The 16014-nt window shown below is 42.7% G+C and overlaps 1 protein-coding gene across 2 annotated transcripts in view; it reads right to left on the bottom strand.

Annotated features, from left to right (window-relative positions):
- Positions 1-1066: 1066 nt before the first annotated feature.
- Positions 1067-16014, bottom strand: part of PLA2G6 (phospholipase A2 group VI) — a 256973-nt gene continuing 242025 nt past the window's right edge. For both annotated transcript variants that reach the window (XM_073592601.1, XM_073592598.1), the window contains one exon: positions 1067-3964. The gene's annotated coding sequence lies outside the window, so the exon portion shown is untranslated. The remainder of the gene's footprint in view (positions 3965-16014) is intronic.

Here is a 16014-nt window from a genome sequence, read left to right as displayed (position 1 = left end):
GAAAAAAAAGCCAATCACCGGTGGCCGTGAGAGGGACATCAGTCACCGGTGGCCGTGAGAGGGACATCAGTCCCGATCAAGGAGATCTGCCGCCAGATCACCAGTGCCCACCTGTGCCCCCTGCTATTACCACCTAGCAATAGGCAGCAGTGCCGCCTACCAGTGCCCACCAGCGCCACCCATCAGTGCCCACAGTGCCACCCATCAATGCCCACAGTGCCACCTATCAGTGCCCACAATTAGTGCCTCAACAGTGCTGCACATCAGTGCCACCTGTCTGTGCCCATCAGTGTCACCTACCAGTGCCCATAAGTGCCCATCAATGCCACCCATCAGTGCCCATCAATGCCGCCCATCAGTGCCACCTATCAGTGGTACCTATCAGTGCCCATCCATGCCACCTTATTTGTGCCCATCAGTGCCGCCTTATCTGTGACTATCAGTGCCACCTTAACTGTGCCTATCCGTGCCCATCAGTGCAGCCTATCAGTGGCCACCAGTGCCGTCTCATCAGCGCATATAAATGAATGAGAAAAATTACCCGTTTGCAAAATTTTATAACAAACTATGAAACATGATTTTTTTTTTTTTCAAAATTTTCCATCTTTTTTTGTTTGTTTAGCAAAAAATAAAAATCCCAGCTGTAATTAAATACCACCAAAAGAAAGCTCTATTTGTGGGAAAAAAATGATAAAAATTTCGTTTGGGTACAGTGTTGTATGACCATGCAACTGTCATTCAAAGTGCATCAGCGCTGAAAGCTGAAAATTCGTCTGGGCAGGAGGGGGGTTTAAGTGCCCTGTAAGCAAGTGGTTAACCAACTGTAGTATCAGGCTGCAACAAAACAAAATGTGAAGGGGGGGGTCGATTTACTTTATGAATGCATTGTATTTCCTGGATGTCCCACAAACCTCAAGAATGTATGTTGTTGGTTGCCCACCAAATAAAATGTATAATGGAAGAATGTACTTTTGTGTGTGTATGTAAAATATTTCATTATAAAAACCCCTTTGACCCTTTGCATTATTAGCTAATGGTAATTGTGTAAACCATTCCATATAACACATTCTGTCTGGTGGAAACAAGACAATATAAATAAATGTATTTATTATACACACAATGCTGTTTATACATTATTTCTAAGCAGTCTTATAATATTTAAACATAAATCAGTATCAGTGCAATGTTACTAAAGCACAAATTAGTAAATGTTGTAAAAAGAGCAGCAATAGTTAGATATCTTCTAAATAGGAAACTAAAAAAACTGTGGGCATATTGCACTTTGCTGACAGGATGGAGTCTCTACACTTAGTATACCCAATGATCCATTGTTTATTGGATCCACTAAGCAGTTCTGACTTTATGGGGTTGATTTACAAAAGGCAAACAGGCTGTTCACTTTGCGAGGGAATTTTCCCTTTGCTTAGCAAATGTGGTGAAAATTCACTTGGGTAAAGAATACCCAATCATCAAGACAAAAACTGTATTTTTCCTTGCGCGTGTTTAAATGGTAGAAGTCAGCACAACTTTACCTCCTTCAGTAATCTAAGTAAAAGTTTCCCTACCGAGTAAAAATTACCTTGCACGGTAAACAGCCTATTTGTCATTAGTAAATCAACCCCTATCACTGTGTAAATATCTTAAAAACAATAAAACCTGGCCTCAGAAACTCAAAGAAAACTTTTCAGTGGAGTTGTTCACTTAGCTCATCAGCACACATTCCTTCTATAAAAGCTTTATTTTCAATCAAACAGAGAAAACAAATTATACCTCCATTGGCCATAGATTGCCAATGCATTGAAAGTGAGACAGCAGTGTTGTGTGCCTCATTTAGAAACCACCTAAAACCAACACTCTTTCATATTAAAATTGAAAAAATGACTAATAGTGATGCCATTTAAAGTGGAACTACAGCCAGAAATGTTACTTATCTCTTTGCACTGAGAAAATGTCATCGCCAATGTCACATTTTTATTGCTGTTTGTGTTCAGGTTGTGAAGATTTCCCCTCATATTCTGTCCCTATGAAGGTTTAAGTAAAGGAGGGGGAATCTCATCATTGGTGACACAGACCTCAATAAAAACTAGAGGAAATTACAATCTATAAAATAAATCTGACTAGAGTCCTACTTTAATGATTAAGCAACAGAAGACATACATTCCAGTTATTTTTCTTAAAGGGCAATTCTACCAATAATAGACAAATCCATTTTGGCAGGAGTGTGATAAAGTTTAAGGCACTTCAAGGACTTTGAAGTGTCTTGATTTCAGATCTCCTCATGCTCCTATGAAAGATTGCTTTTAGCTTCAGGAGTTAACTGGGTCACATGGGCCAGCTGGATGCATAAGATATTCCAATAAAGAATCCACTAGGGCAGGTATCACTAAATGGCAGACCGTGGGCCAGATGTGGACAGAGTCACTGTCCCATCCAAAACCGGTTCGTCGTCGCCGCCGCCGCTGTCATCACAGCACGGCAGCCGTGGGACAATGCTAGACAGACATCGGGAGACAAAGCAGCTTTGGTTGGAGGGCAGGGACTGCTGGAGTTTTCAAGTGTCCCAGCAGGTGATTGGTTGTTAGGATGAAGGGCAGTCCTAGCAACCTATCACCTGCTGGGACACTTGAAAAGTTAACCCCGACAGCTCCTGCTCTCCATCCAAAGCTGCGGTTTCTCCCACTGTCTAGAGCTGCCTTGCCTCCTGCTCTCCACTCTGTGTACCCGAGAAAGGTAGAAGAGTGATGGTGCAGAGTTGAGGGGTCTACAATGTGAATGGGGGGACAGATTTATTGGTCTGTAATGTGAATGGAGGGCAGAGCTATAGGGGCTGCACTGTGATTAGAGGGGCAGAGCTGTGGGGGTCTGCAATGTGAATGGGGGGAGCAGAGCTGTGGGGGCCTGTAATCTGAATGGGGGGAGCAGAGCTGAGGGGGGCTGCAATGTAAATGTGGGAAGCAGAGCTGAGGGGGGCCACAATATGAATGGGGGTTGCAATATTAATGGGGGACAGAGCTTAGGGGGCTGCAATGAATGAGGGGCAGAGCTGAGGGGGACTGCAATGTGAATGGGGGGGCAGAGCTGAGGGGGGCTGCAATATTAATGGGGGACAGAGTTTAGGCGGGTTGCAATGTGAATGGCGGGCAGAGCTTAGGGGGGGTGAAATGTGAATGGGGGCAGAGCTGAGGGGGGCAAAATGGGGGCTGTGGGGGTGGAGGCAGGGGACACTACTGGGCGGGGGACGGTGTGAGGGAGGTCAGGGGACACTACTGTGGGTGGGTGTGATGTGACAGGGGGGCAGAGGACACCACTGTCAAGGGAAAACTGTGATGTAAAAGGGGGCCCGAGGAAAACGAGATTGTGATTTTAGAGGAGGGGGCTGTGACGTGAATAATATAAGTCATCGCACAAAAAGTTGATTCATTCAAACCTTGGCTGGAAGAAAATTTTATGGCTCGGACCGCCGTTAATTTTTTATTTAATACCCCTGCACTAGGGCGTAGGTGACAACAATAGGGAAATAAGTGCTTAATCTAAAACTCAGAACTAATAAAACTGAGGATCTTCACTAGAGCTATGATATCATTAATATCAGTAATAATGCTCTGTAATAAACGTAAGTAGTTAACACCAGAGCTGTTTAGTTTTCTAAGTATCAGATTTGGAAAAAATATATAGAAAACACCTAGCGATACGTATGCATCAAGAGATAAGGCCACCTCTTGCCATCTGAACAGTTTATACCCTTCTAACGATGCGGTCACAGAAGTGGAAATGTGGGTAGTAGGATTGATCATCTGCAGTCTTGGGATGAAGGTAGCAATCTTCTTTGTACTCTGTGCTCCAGGATATGCAATAGTTTCAGAGATGTTTAAATCGGACGATCAGGGAGACCTTTAGAGGCATTTTACTTCATCTTGATGTTGATTAACTCACTCTTTGTTTAGTGTGAACAGAGATGATCATACTAGAATACAAGAAATCATGAAGGATCATATAAAATGGCATAATATTCCTTTGCTGTTTTACAATCATACAGAACAATAACCTAAACAATCAAATACCTTCCATTTGATTGATTGCGGTAGTATTATATCCTTTGGATTTCTACAAAGGTAAACCTACCTTGATATTAGAGAAAGATGGCTTATTAGATCCTATTGCTTTCACAATGGCTCAGGAATCCTGGTTTTGTGATCTTCACACCCAGCTGTATGCCATGATGTGCAGGCTTCGTTTTGAAAAGCAGTTTTAAAATCACAGTCTTATCTTAAACACCAACACTGAGATGCTCGCAATGCACAGTTTTTATTTAGATCAGATCACAGAGATCCAAATTCAATTATGCTACAGTGGGGAAAATTATTATTCTATGCATTAAGGTGAAAAAACTTTTGTGCTGCAGAACTATCCCCCCCTTTTTTCTTACCTGAGCCCGATTGTTTCAGTGACGGGGATGAGCACAGCAGCTCAAGCTGCTGTCTCGGATCCACATTGGATAATCTGATAGCAGCAGGAGCCATTGGCTCCCGCTGGTGTCAATCAAATCCAGTGAAATGAGAGCCGGGGGGGCAGGGCCGAGTCCTGCTGTCTGTGTCAATGGACGCAGCAGCAGGATTCGGGAGCACGCCCGCACGGGTGCCCCCATGGAAAGCGGCTCTTCATGGGGGCATTCGAGAAGAGGAGGTGCTAGGAGCGCTGTGGGGGTACCCCAGAAAAGGAGGATCAGGGCCACTCTGTGCACAACCCTTGCACAGAGGAGGTAAGTATAATATGTTTGTTATTTAAAAAAACAAAAAAAAACCAAAGCTTTACAATCACTTTAAGTATAACTGTTCAAGGCATGGAGACTCCATACATGTTACTTTTTACTAAAGTTTGTTTTATAAAACGGCATTGAAATTTTTATTTAAAAGACTGAATCTGCTCCTGTCTAAGGTGGCTGACTGCTATAGTAAAACCTGCATATGCCTTATCATTATAAGGCACACGTGAGTGGATTGAAGTTTGCCTGTGTACCTTGGTATCCTAACTATTGCACAATGATTGGTTTTTTCTCTTATCTGCCTGTTTATGATTCTCACATTGGTTGTGAATAGAAGCAAAAAGCACATTGTTACTATGAAGGTCAATGAGCACCTTGATTAAGCAAGTGTTTTTAAACAGCTTTGCTAGTGATCAAAAGCTCTATACCAATCAGGATTCTACACCTGTATAATTGAACCTTCTGAATACATCCTTATATTTATTTTTATGTGGATTTTTTATGTGAATTTTTTTACACATTTGGTGTCACTAAATTTTTATAATGTTACACTATTTTGATTGCTGGATTTTTTAGGAATTTTTACTCACCGCTGGATTTATTTTACTATTTATATTTATTCTTATATATTCATTTTCATGCACATTGTGAAGCGCTTCAAATATCATTATTTATTTAATTTAACCACCTCAGTACCAGGATGTTAGAAACCCCTTCATCGTCAAGTACTCAAATAAATTTTATATACCGGATTTATCGGCGTATAACACACACTTTCTCCCCTTAAAATAGGGGGCAAATCGTGTGTGCGTGTTATACGCCAATATAGGTCTGCCTCGGAGGGGAAGGAGGGAACGAGCGCCGCCGAAATAGACAGAGCCAGATCTCCTGTGTATTCGGCTCGGCTCGCAGTGAAGCCCAGTCCCACCCCCTGGACGGCTCCTAGCATTGACGTCCCGGCATTGGACTGGTTTATGTCCATCATAGAAGCCAGGTTAAGGGACGGGACTGGGCATGACTATCAGCTGAGTACACAGGAGATCAGGCTCTGTCTATTCCGGCAATGGAAAGGCTGCAGATGGGCACTGAAAAGGCTGCATTCAACATTCTTTATTTCAAATGTAATTTTTTTCCAGAAACTTCCCTCTTAAAATTAAGGTGCGTGTTATACGCCAATAAGTACAGGTATATGTTTTTTAGACAAAATTCTTTTTGGTGGTATTTAAAAGAGAAGTGCAGGCTTTAAAAAAAAAACAAAAACATACATATTCACCTAGGATGCTGCCAATGCTGCATCTGTCCCCCACCACTTCTAAGACAGAGAACTGCTCGATCTAAGGCCGCTGATCGCTGAGTTCTCGGTCTTCATTGAGCAGAGAGCTCTCTGCTTTGCCCATCCAGCACTTACTGGAGCTCCGGGCTGTGAAGGAGCAGCTGGCTCAAGCTCTCAGCAGCATGCGGAGACTCTGAGCCAGCGGCATGTCAGGCATCTGGGTGGATTCTGACATTAAAGTCGGGATCTCTCGAGAATCTGGACCAGCTGAGTGAGGTCAACCAGCAGCAGCCTTTAGCACATTGTCGGCTGAACACGGATCACAGGAGTGCAGAACGAAGTTATGGCCCTACTTCTCCTTTAATGGCCACTGAGATTTTTTTTTCTGAAAAAAAAAAAGTAAACAGATCAAACATTAACCACTAGCTGACCAGCTGCCGCAGTTATACTGTGGCAGGTTGGCTCGGCTGGGCAAATCGCCATAGCTGTATGTCGCTCCTTTAAGACGTGACGGCAGGCGCGTGTGCCTTCGGAGGCATGCGCACATGCGTGTCACCCGGAGCCGATGCGTGTGCCTGGCGGGCGCAATGACTGCCGGGCACCCGCGATCGCTCGTGACAGAGCGAGAGCCGGGGTTTCTGTGTGTCTAAACACACAAATGCCAGTTCTCTCAGGGGAAAGGAGACAGATCGTTTTTTTAATACTAAGTATGAACACAATCTCTCTCCTCCCCTAGTCAGTACCATCCCCCTTACAGTTAGAACACACCCAGGGAACACAGTTAACCCCTTGATCGCCCCCCTAGTGTTAACCCCTTCCCTGCCAATGACATTTATACAGTAATCAATGGCTATTTTTAGTTCTGATCGCTGTATAAATGCCAATGATCCCAAAATAGTGTCAAAAGTGTCCGATCTGACCGCCGCAATATAGCAGTCCTGATAAAAAAAAAAAAAAATAGATTGCCGCCATTAGTAGTAAAAAAAAATAATAATAATAATAAAAAGGGCATAAATCTATCCCCTATTTTGTAGACGCTATAACTTTTGTGCAAACCAATCAATATACGCTTATTGCGATTTTTTTTACCAAAAATATGTAGAATACATATCGGCCTAAATTTTTTTTTTAAATTTGGGGATATTTATCCCGCAAAAATGACAAAATATTGTGTTTTTTCAAAATTGTCGCTCTTTTTTTTAATAGTGCAAAAAATAAAAACCGCAGAGGTGATCAAATACCACCAAAAGAAAGCTCTATTTTTGGGGGAAAAAAGGACATAAAATTTGTTTGGGTACAACGTCGCATGACCGCGCAATTTTCAGTTAAATCGACGCAGTGTCCAATTGCAAAAAATGGCCTGGTCAGGAAGGGGGCAAATCCTTCCGGGGCTGAAATGAAAAAAAAAAAAAAAAAAAAAAAAAAAAGAAGTTTTGTTCTGTCTTTGGTTAAAAAAAAAAAAAAAAAAAAAAAGCATACATTAGTCTGTTTAAAAGCTAAAGAGTTATATAGTATATTTGCAGTATACTGTAGTTGAAATTTATGAATACTGATGTTTTGTCGATCATATTTCTTGAGGCTACAAAATGCTAAGACTATATAAACACCCCAAAATGACCTCTTGTTGGAAAGTAGACACCCCACGGTAATTTAGGAAGAGGCATGATGACTGTTTTGAAGTTCTATTTTTTTGCTACTATTTTTTGAGAAACTAAGTAAAGATTTTGAGTTGTCATTTCAAAAAGTTAGTTCTTACATGCAGCATAGGCATACTTAAAATTACACTCCAAAACAAATTTTGCCACTCCTCCGGAGTATGGGGATACCACAAGTGTGGGGCTTTTTTTATCCCTACCCACATAAAGGAGCCCAAAATCCAAGGTGTACCTTCAGACTTTCAAGGAGCATAAATTACAAATTTGATTGCCTGACGACTACCTATTATATCTGTTGAGGCCCTGAAGTGCCAAGTCAAGAAACCTGCAAAATGACCACATTTTGGAAAGCAGATATCCTAAGATGAAAAGGTAAACAGTGGCAATGGCTGTGAACAGACACTGGAAACACTGGCACTGGCTGTAACGTGGTGCTGGTGGTACTCAAGGGCTGGCTCTAATTAGGTAGGGGAACTGTGATCAGGTAGAAACACTGTGATCTGGTGTACTGGAGCCCTGTGATCAGGTAGGTGTACTGTGATTTGAACACAAACACTGGCTACTATATGCAGCCAGCTATCCCCTCACTGCTTGTCGCAGCCAGTGTTTACACTTGAATTTGCTGAGATTGGTCACAGTGATTACATGGAACAGAGCAACTTTCTTTGTGTCTGTCCTATCATAGGACAGGCACAACTGCAAAAAAAGAAAGGATGCAAGTATAAATTCACTCGGAACAAATTTTTTTCATTACAGCCACTCCTCATGTAGTTATTAAATGCAAATACTGCTTAAAGGTCAGCTCCAGAAAACTTATTTTTCAGTTTAGAATGTTGAAGGGTTAGAACCTGTAAATATTTTACTACAGTCTCCGATTTAGCAGTAATCAGCATGGATTCATGAAGAATCATTCTTGCCAAACCAATCTATTAACCTTCTATGAAGAGGCGAGTTGCCACCTAGATGAAGGAAGGCCTGTAGACGTGGTGTATCTGGCTATTGCAAAAGCTTTTGACACAGTTCCCCATAAACTTTTACTGTACAAAATAAGGTCCGTTGGCATGGACCATAGGGTGAGTACATGGATTGAAAACTGGCAACAAGGGTGAGTTCAGAGGGTGGTGATAAATGGGGAGTACTCGGAATGGTCAGGGGTGGGTAGTGGGGTTCCCCAGGGTTCTGTGCTGGGACCAATCCTATTTAATTTGTTCATAAACGACCTGAAGGATGGGGTAAACAGTTCAATCTCTGTATTTGTGTAGGATACTAAGCTAAGCAGGGCAATAACTTCTCCACAGGATGTGGAAACCTTGAAAAAAGATCTGAACAAATTAATGGGGTGGGCAACTACATGGCAAATGAGGTTTAATGTAGAAAAATTTAAAATAATGCATTGGGGTGGCAAAAATATAAATGCAATCTATACACTGGGGCAGAGAACCTCTGAGGGAATCTAGGATGGAAAAAGACATGGGGGTCCTAGTAGAGGATAGGCTCAGCAATGGCATACAATGCCAAGCTGCTGCTAACAAAGCAAACAGAATATTGGCATGCATTAAAAAGGGGATCAACTCCAGAGATAAAATGAAAATTCTCCCATTGTACAAGACTCTGGTCCGGCCGTACCTAGAGTATGCTGTCCAGTTCTGGGCATCAGTCCTCAGGTAGGATGTACTGGAAATGGAGCGAGTACAGAGAAGGGCAACTAAGCTAATAAAGGGCCTGGAGGATATTAGTTATGAGGAAAGGTTGTGAGCACTGAACTTATTCTCTCTGAAGAAGAGACGCTTGAGAGGGGATATGATTTCAAATTACAAATACCATACTGGTAAACCCCACAATAGGAATACAACTTTTTCAGGGAAGGGAGTTTAACAAGACTTGTGGCCACTCATTAAAATTAGAAGAAAAGAGGTTTAACCTTAACCACTTGCCGACCAGCCGCCGCAGTTGTACTGTAGCAGAATGGCATGGCTGGGCGAAACGACATTATGCAACGTCGCTTCGCCCTGTGGCCGCTAGGGGCGCGCGCCCCCTGCTCGCCCACGGAGCCGATGCGAGTGCCCCGCGGTCACGATCACGGCCGGGCTCCCGTGATCGCTTGGGGCACATGGAGAACCAGGATCTGTGTGTGTAAACACAGTTTCCGGTTCTCTGAGGGGAGAAGTGAAAGATCGTCTGTTCATACAGAGTATGAACAGCAATCTATCTCTTCCCCTACACAGTCCCCTCCCCCCTTCAGGTAACACACACTAGGGAACAAATTAAACCCTTGATCGCCCCCAGTGGTTAATCCCTTCACTGCCAGTGACATTTTTACAGTAATCAATGCATTTTTATAGCACTGATCACTGTAAAAATGGCAATGGTCCCAAAAATAGTTCCATGTGTCCACCATAATGTCGCAGTCCCAATAAAAATCATCACAGATCGCCGCCATTACTAGTAAAATAAATAAATAAATAATAATAAAAATGCCATAAAACTATCCCCTATTTTGTAGACACTGAAACATTTGTGCAAACCAATCAATATATGCTTATTGCTATTTTTTTTACCAAAAATATGTACAAGAATACATATCGGCCTAAACTGAGGAAAAAAATTGTTTTTTTATATATTTTTGGGGGATATTTATTATAGCAAAAAATATTGTGTTTTTTTCAAAATTGGCGCTCTTTTTTTGTTTATAGCGCAAAAAATAAAGACCGCAGAGGTGATCAAATACCACCAAAAGAAAGCTCTATTTGTGGGAAAAAAGGACGTCAATTTTGTTTGGGTGTAACGTCGCACGACCGCGCAATTGTCAGTTAAAGCGGCGCAGTATCGAATCGCAAAAAGTGCTCTGGTCAGGAAGGGGGTAAAATCTTCCGGGGCCGAAGCGGTTAAACTATGTAGAGGGTTCTTTACTGTAAGAGTGGCAAGGATGTGGAATTTCCTTTCACAGGCAGTGGTCTCAGCGGGAGGCATCGATAGTTTCAAAAAACTTAGATAAGCATCTGAATGACCACAACATACAGGGATATACAATGTAATACTGACATAATCACACACATAGGTTGGACTTGATGGACCTCACCTACTATGTAACTATGCAAGATGATTTCCCCTCACTTTTTATCCTCTGAACAGGATAAACTCAGCAGCCGCTCAGCACAACATCTGGAAGACCGCGAGGCTCACAGCAGTAGCAAGGGCTAATACAGTGATTCTCAGTTTCCACAGGCATCGGCCAAGTATAGAGTATGTACTGTATGCTTACATTGGTCCAAGTTGGACCAATTTAAACTTGCAGACAAAAAAAAATCCATACCTAGAATTCAGCTTTAAACAGCCATAGAATGGTCTAAATATTACATCTTGCATAAAAAAAAAAAAACATTTTCATAGAACTGATGAAGCAATATAGTTCATATTATTATTATTATTATTATTATTATTATAATAATATTCATAGAAACTTGCAAGAGACTCAACCATCTTTACACTCAGTAAAAAAAGTTAGATTGAGTTGAGCTTTAATAGAAATTAATTTCATTGTGGAACTGAAAATCTTACACTATATTTAAGTGAAAATCTGATTAACCACTTGCCTACTGGGCACTTAAACCCCCTTCCTGCCCAGGCCAATTTTCAGCTTTCAGCGCTGTCACACTTTGAATGACAATTGCGCCATCATGCAAAGCTGTAGCCAAATGTAATTTTTTATCATTTTTTTCCACACAGAGCTTTCATTTGGTGGTATTTAATCACTACTGGGGTTTTTATTTTTTGCTAAACAAACGAAAAAAGACCAAGATTTTTGAAAAAAAAAACCCCCACAAAACGAAAAAAATAGGGTTTTTAGAACAGCTTACCTGTAAAATCCTTTTCTTGGAGTACATCATGGGACACAGAGCCTTAAGTAATTACTTAATAGGTTATGGGCCACTTTCAGGTGTTGACACTGGTATACCCAATACAGGAAGTTGACTCCCCTATATAACCCCTCCTCCTTCTAGGAGTACCTCAGTTTTGTAACCAAGCAATATACTTAAACCCCATAAAAAGAGGGGCGGGACTTCTGTGTCCCATGATGTACTCCAAGAAAAGGATTTTACAGGTAAGCTGTTATAAAAATCCTATTTTCTTTATCGTACATCATGGGACACAGGGCCTTAAGTAATTACTTAATGGGACGTCCCATAGCAATGCTACTTGAGGGGAGGGAGACACAACCCGTAGGGCACCCCCAGACCTGAGGACTTATACTGCTGCCTGCAGCACACTTCGCCCAAAGGCGATAGCCTCATTTCTCCTTACATCCACTTGATAACATTTTGTGAATGTATGCACTGAAGACCAAGTTGCGGCCTTGCAGATCTGAGCCATGGAGGCCTGGTGACGCACTGCCCAAGAAGCACTAACCACTCTGGTAGACTGCTCCTTAATTTGAAACGGGGGAATTTTACCCTTTAAATCATAAGCTTGAATTATCACCTGTCGAATCCACTTAGCGAGAGTGGATTTCGACACTGCCTGTCCTTTCTTAGGACCCTCTGGCAGAATAAATAAGACATCAGTCGAATCTGAGCAGTTGCCTTTAAATAGATTTTCACTGCTCTCACCACATCAAGACAATGTAGTGACTTTTCTTCCCTGGAACATGGTTTTTGAAAAAACGATGGCAGGACAATATCTTGGTTCAGGTGACAACCTGAAACTACTTTTGGCAAAAAGCCTGGATGAGGGCGTAACACCACTCTGTACTCATGAATAATCAAATATGGCTCTTTACAAGAAAAAGCAGCCAATTCTGAAACCCTCCTTGCTGAGGATATAGCAACCTAAAATACCAGCTTCCTTGTCAGAAGGACTAAGGGAATATGCTGTATTGGTTCAAATGACTGTTTTTGTAACACTGACAAAACTAAATTCAAGTCCCAAGGGCTTAAAGGTGTTTTAACTGGTGGATTAAACCGCATCACCCCTTGCATAAAACCCCGGACTAAAGAATGAGTAGCAAGCGGTCTTTGAAATAAGATCGAGAAGGCTGAGACTTGGCCCTTAATAGTACTAGGGCCAATTTCATCTCTACGCCTAATTGTAGAAAGGCAAGAATTCTGCCTATGATATATCTCCGAGGGTGCCAACCCTTGGATTCACACCAGGAAACATAAGCCTTCCAAACTCTATAATATATAGTTCTGGAAGCTGGCTTCCTTGCATTATTCAAAGTTGAGATAACTGACCTGGAAAGCCCACGTTTCTTCAGAATGTGGGTTTCAATAGCCAGGCCGTTAAATTTAGTGTTCATAAAGTAGGATGGAATATCCGCCCCTGTGAAAGCAGGTCTGGCCTTAGTGGGAGGGGCCATGGACCCTCCAGTGCCATCTTTACAGTTTCTGCGTACCATGACCTTCTGGGCCATGCTGGTGCTACCAGAATTACTGGCTTTCTTTCCAGCTTGATCCTGCAAAGAAGTCGTGGCAGCAACTGAACAGGGGGGAATACATAGATCACTGAGAACTGATCCCACGGGGTCACCAACACATCTGTTCCGCATGCGAATGGATCCCTTGTTCTGGACACAAAGTTGACTAACTTTATGTTGAATCTGGACGCTAGAAGATCTACGTCCGGAGTCCTCCATCTTTGGCAAACAGCCCGAAAGACATCGGGGTGAAGAGACCATTCAGGGTTCTTTCGGATCTTGACCACTGTCCCTGGACAGTTGTTTTCTCTAGTACTGCTTCCCAAGCCTGAGAGGCTGGTGTCTGTCGTTACTACTTTCCAGTTAATTGGTCTGAAGGATTTTCCTTTCAGCAGATTCTGGATTAGTAACCACCAACTGAGGCTTTGGGACACTCTTGTGGACAGCCGCATTGGCAAGTCCAAAGCTTGGGTCGTTTTGCTCCAAGCAGACAGGATACTGTTTTGCAACAGTCTCGAATGGAACTGTGCATAGGGAACTGCTTCGAATGAAGCTACCATCTTTCCTAACAACCTCATGCAAAGGTGAATTGAGGGATCTCTTTTTGACCTGACCACTCGTACTAGCTCTTGTACGGAGCTGATCTTTGCCGGAGGCAAAAACATCCTTTTCTGGGATGTGTCTATGATCAGGCCTAAATACTCCAGCTTTCTTAGAGGTTTTAAGGAAGACTTCTCTGTTATGCCCTGTGCCCTTAGCCAGGCTAGAGGTAGGGCCAGTACTTTTGCGAACTCCTGGGGTGCTGTAGCTAGCCCAAAGGGCAAGGCTACAAACTGAAAGTGCTGTTGTTCTACTTCGAACAGCAGAAATCACTGGTGAACAGGAAATATAGGGACATGCAGATATGTATCTCTGAAGTCGATGGATGTCATAAGTTCTCTTCCTTGTAGGATGGAAACTACTGACTTGATTGATCCGAAAGGAGCGGATCTTCAGGAACCGATTTAGATTCCTTAGATCTAGAATGGATCTGACATCCCCATTGGGCTTTGGTACTGTAAACAGGTTTGACTAAAACCACAAACCTCGCTCTTCTGTGGGGATCTGTATGATCACCCCCTGAGCCAATAATCGGTCTAGTGCTTGAGACAGGGATTGCCTTTTCCCTGGGTCTTTGGGAACGTTTGATCTCAGGAAACGAGACGGTGGGAACTCCCAAAATTCTAGTTTGTATCCTAGAGACACCGTGGAGATTACCCATCTGTCCTGAATTTCCCTTTGCCAGACTTCTGAGTATTTCAGAAGTCTTCCCCCCACTCTGGTGAAGGGGGATGGCTCTTCATGATGAGGCTTTAGTATTCTGCTTTGCAGATTTGCGGCCCCAGGTCTTCTTTTGTGCCGGGGTCTGATCCTGAGGTTTTCCTCTAGAGTCTGACGGCAGAGGCCGTCGCCACTGCCTAGAAGCGGATGCCCCTGGCACAGGAGAAAAAGTCAGTTTAAATGAAGGACGTTTATACTTTCTTTTGACTGGCAAAAGAGTACTCTTTCCACTAGAAATCATCTGGATGTATTTATCCAAATCATTGCCAAATAATCGCTCCCCATGAAAAGGGAAACTAGTCAGAAGCTTTATGCAAGGTGCTTCGGCAGACCAATCTTTTAACCAAAGGGTCCTACGCATGTGTACTAGCACAAGCGCAAGGCAAGACGCCTGGTGAATAGAATCCTTCATAGCATCTATGGCAAAACATAATGCTTCTGGCAACTCGGCCAACTCACGGGCCTGTTGTGCAGGGAGCTCTTTAAGAGCCTCTGTGAATTGCTCCTTTAAGGACTGACAGATGCCTATTGCTGCAACTGCAGGCTGAGTAACGGTCCCTGCTAAGGAAAAAGAGGATTTTAACAGGAATTACAAATTCTTATCTGTTGGATCCTTAAGCATTTGGGCATTGTCTACTGGACAAGTTAGACTTTTATTCACACTGGAAATCGCAGCGTCAACTGCTGGTACCTTCCATTTTTTGGTGAATTTTTCCTCCATGGGATAGAGAACTGAGAATCTCTTTGGAGGGAGAAAATGCTTATCCGGATGAAGCATAAATAAGCTTTTCTAGCAATGCATGGACCGGAAACGCATGCAAAGGTTGTAAAGGTTTCAAAGAACCCAAGGAGAAAACCGGACTTTCAGGGGTAGCATGAAAGTGGAGCGAACCATTTCCATAAGGATTTGTACCTCAGACTGTGAAGCTGATAAATCCACTGTTGTTTCCTCCGCAGAGGAATAATCGGCTTGCTTTTCCTCTCGATTGTCTGAGGGTAATACCTCATCCTGTCCCCAATGTTTCCCTGATAAAGGGTTTGAATTGGGAGAGAGGGATCTAGCACGCTTCCTATCCCCTTGGATGAGGATGCGATTAAAGCCACTAATCTTCCTTCTAAGCCCTGCAGGGCAGAGGAATCTTCAGTCAGGATGAATTCTGAAGTGTTTTGGGCAATATTATCTGCTCATATTCAGCAAAATGCTTCAGAACTCATTGGACAGCGTTTCACAGTGCAGATGGACAATGACCCGAAGCATGCTGCGAAAGCAAACAAAGAGTTTTTTAAGGGAAAGAAGTGGAATGTTATGCAATGGCCAAGTCAATCACCTGACTTGAATCCGATTGAGCATGCATTTCACTTGCTGAAGACAAAACTGAAGGGAAAATGCCCAAAGAACAAGCAGGAACTGAAGACAATTGCAGTAGAGGCCTGGCAGAGCATCACCAGGGATGAAACCCAGTGTCTGGTGATGTCTATGCTTTCCATACTTCAGGCTGTAATTGACTGAAAAGGATTTGCAACCAAGTATTAAAAAGTGAAAGTTTGGTGGATGATTGTTAATCTGTCCCATTACTTTTGGTCCCTTAAA

This window comes from Aquarana catesbeiana, linkage group LG07, assembly GCF_042186555.1.
Source record: "Aquarana catesbeiana isolate 2022-GZ linkage group LG07, ASM4218655v1, whole genome shotgun sequence".
Classification (NCBI taxonomy): domain Eukaryota; kingdom Metazoa; phylum Chordata; class Amphibia; order Anura; family Ranidae; genus Aquarana; species Aquarana catesbeiana.
The sequence above is the reverse complement of the archived record's forward strand: the minus strand, read 5'-3'. Positions and strand labels throughout refer to the sequence as shown.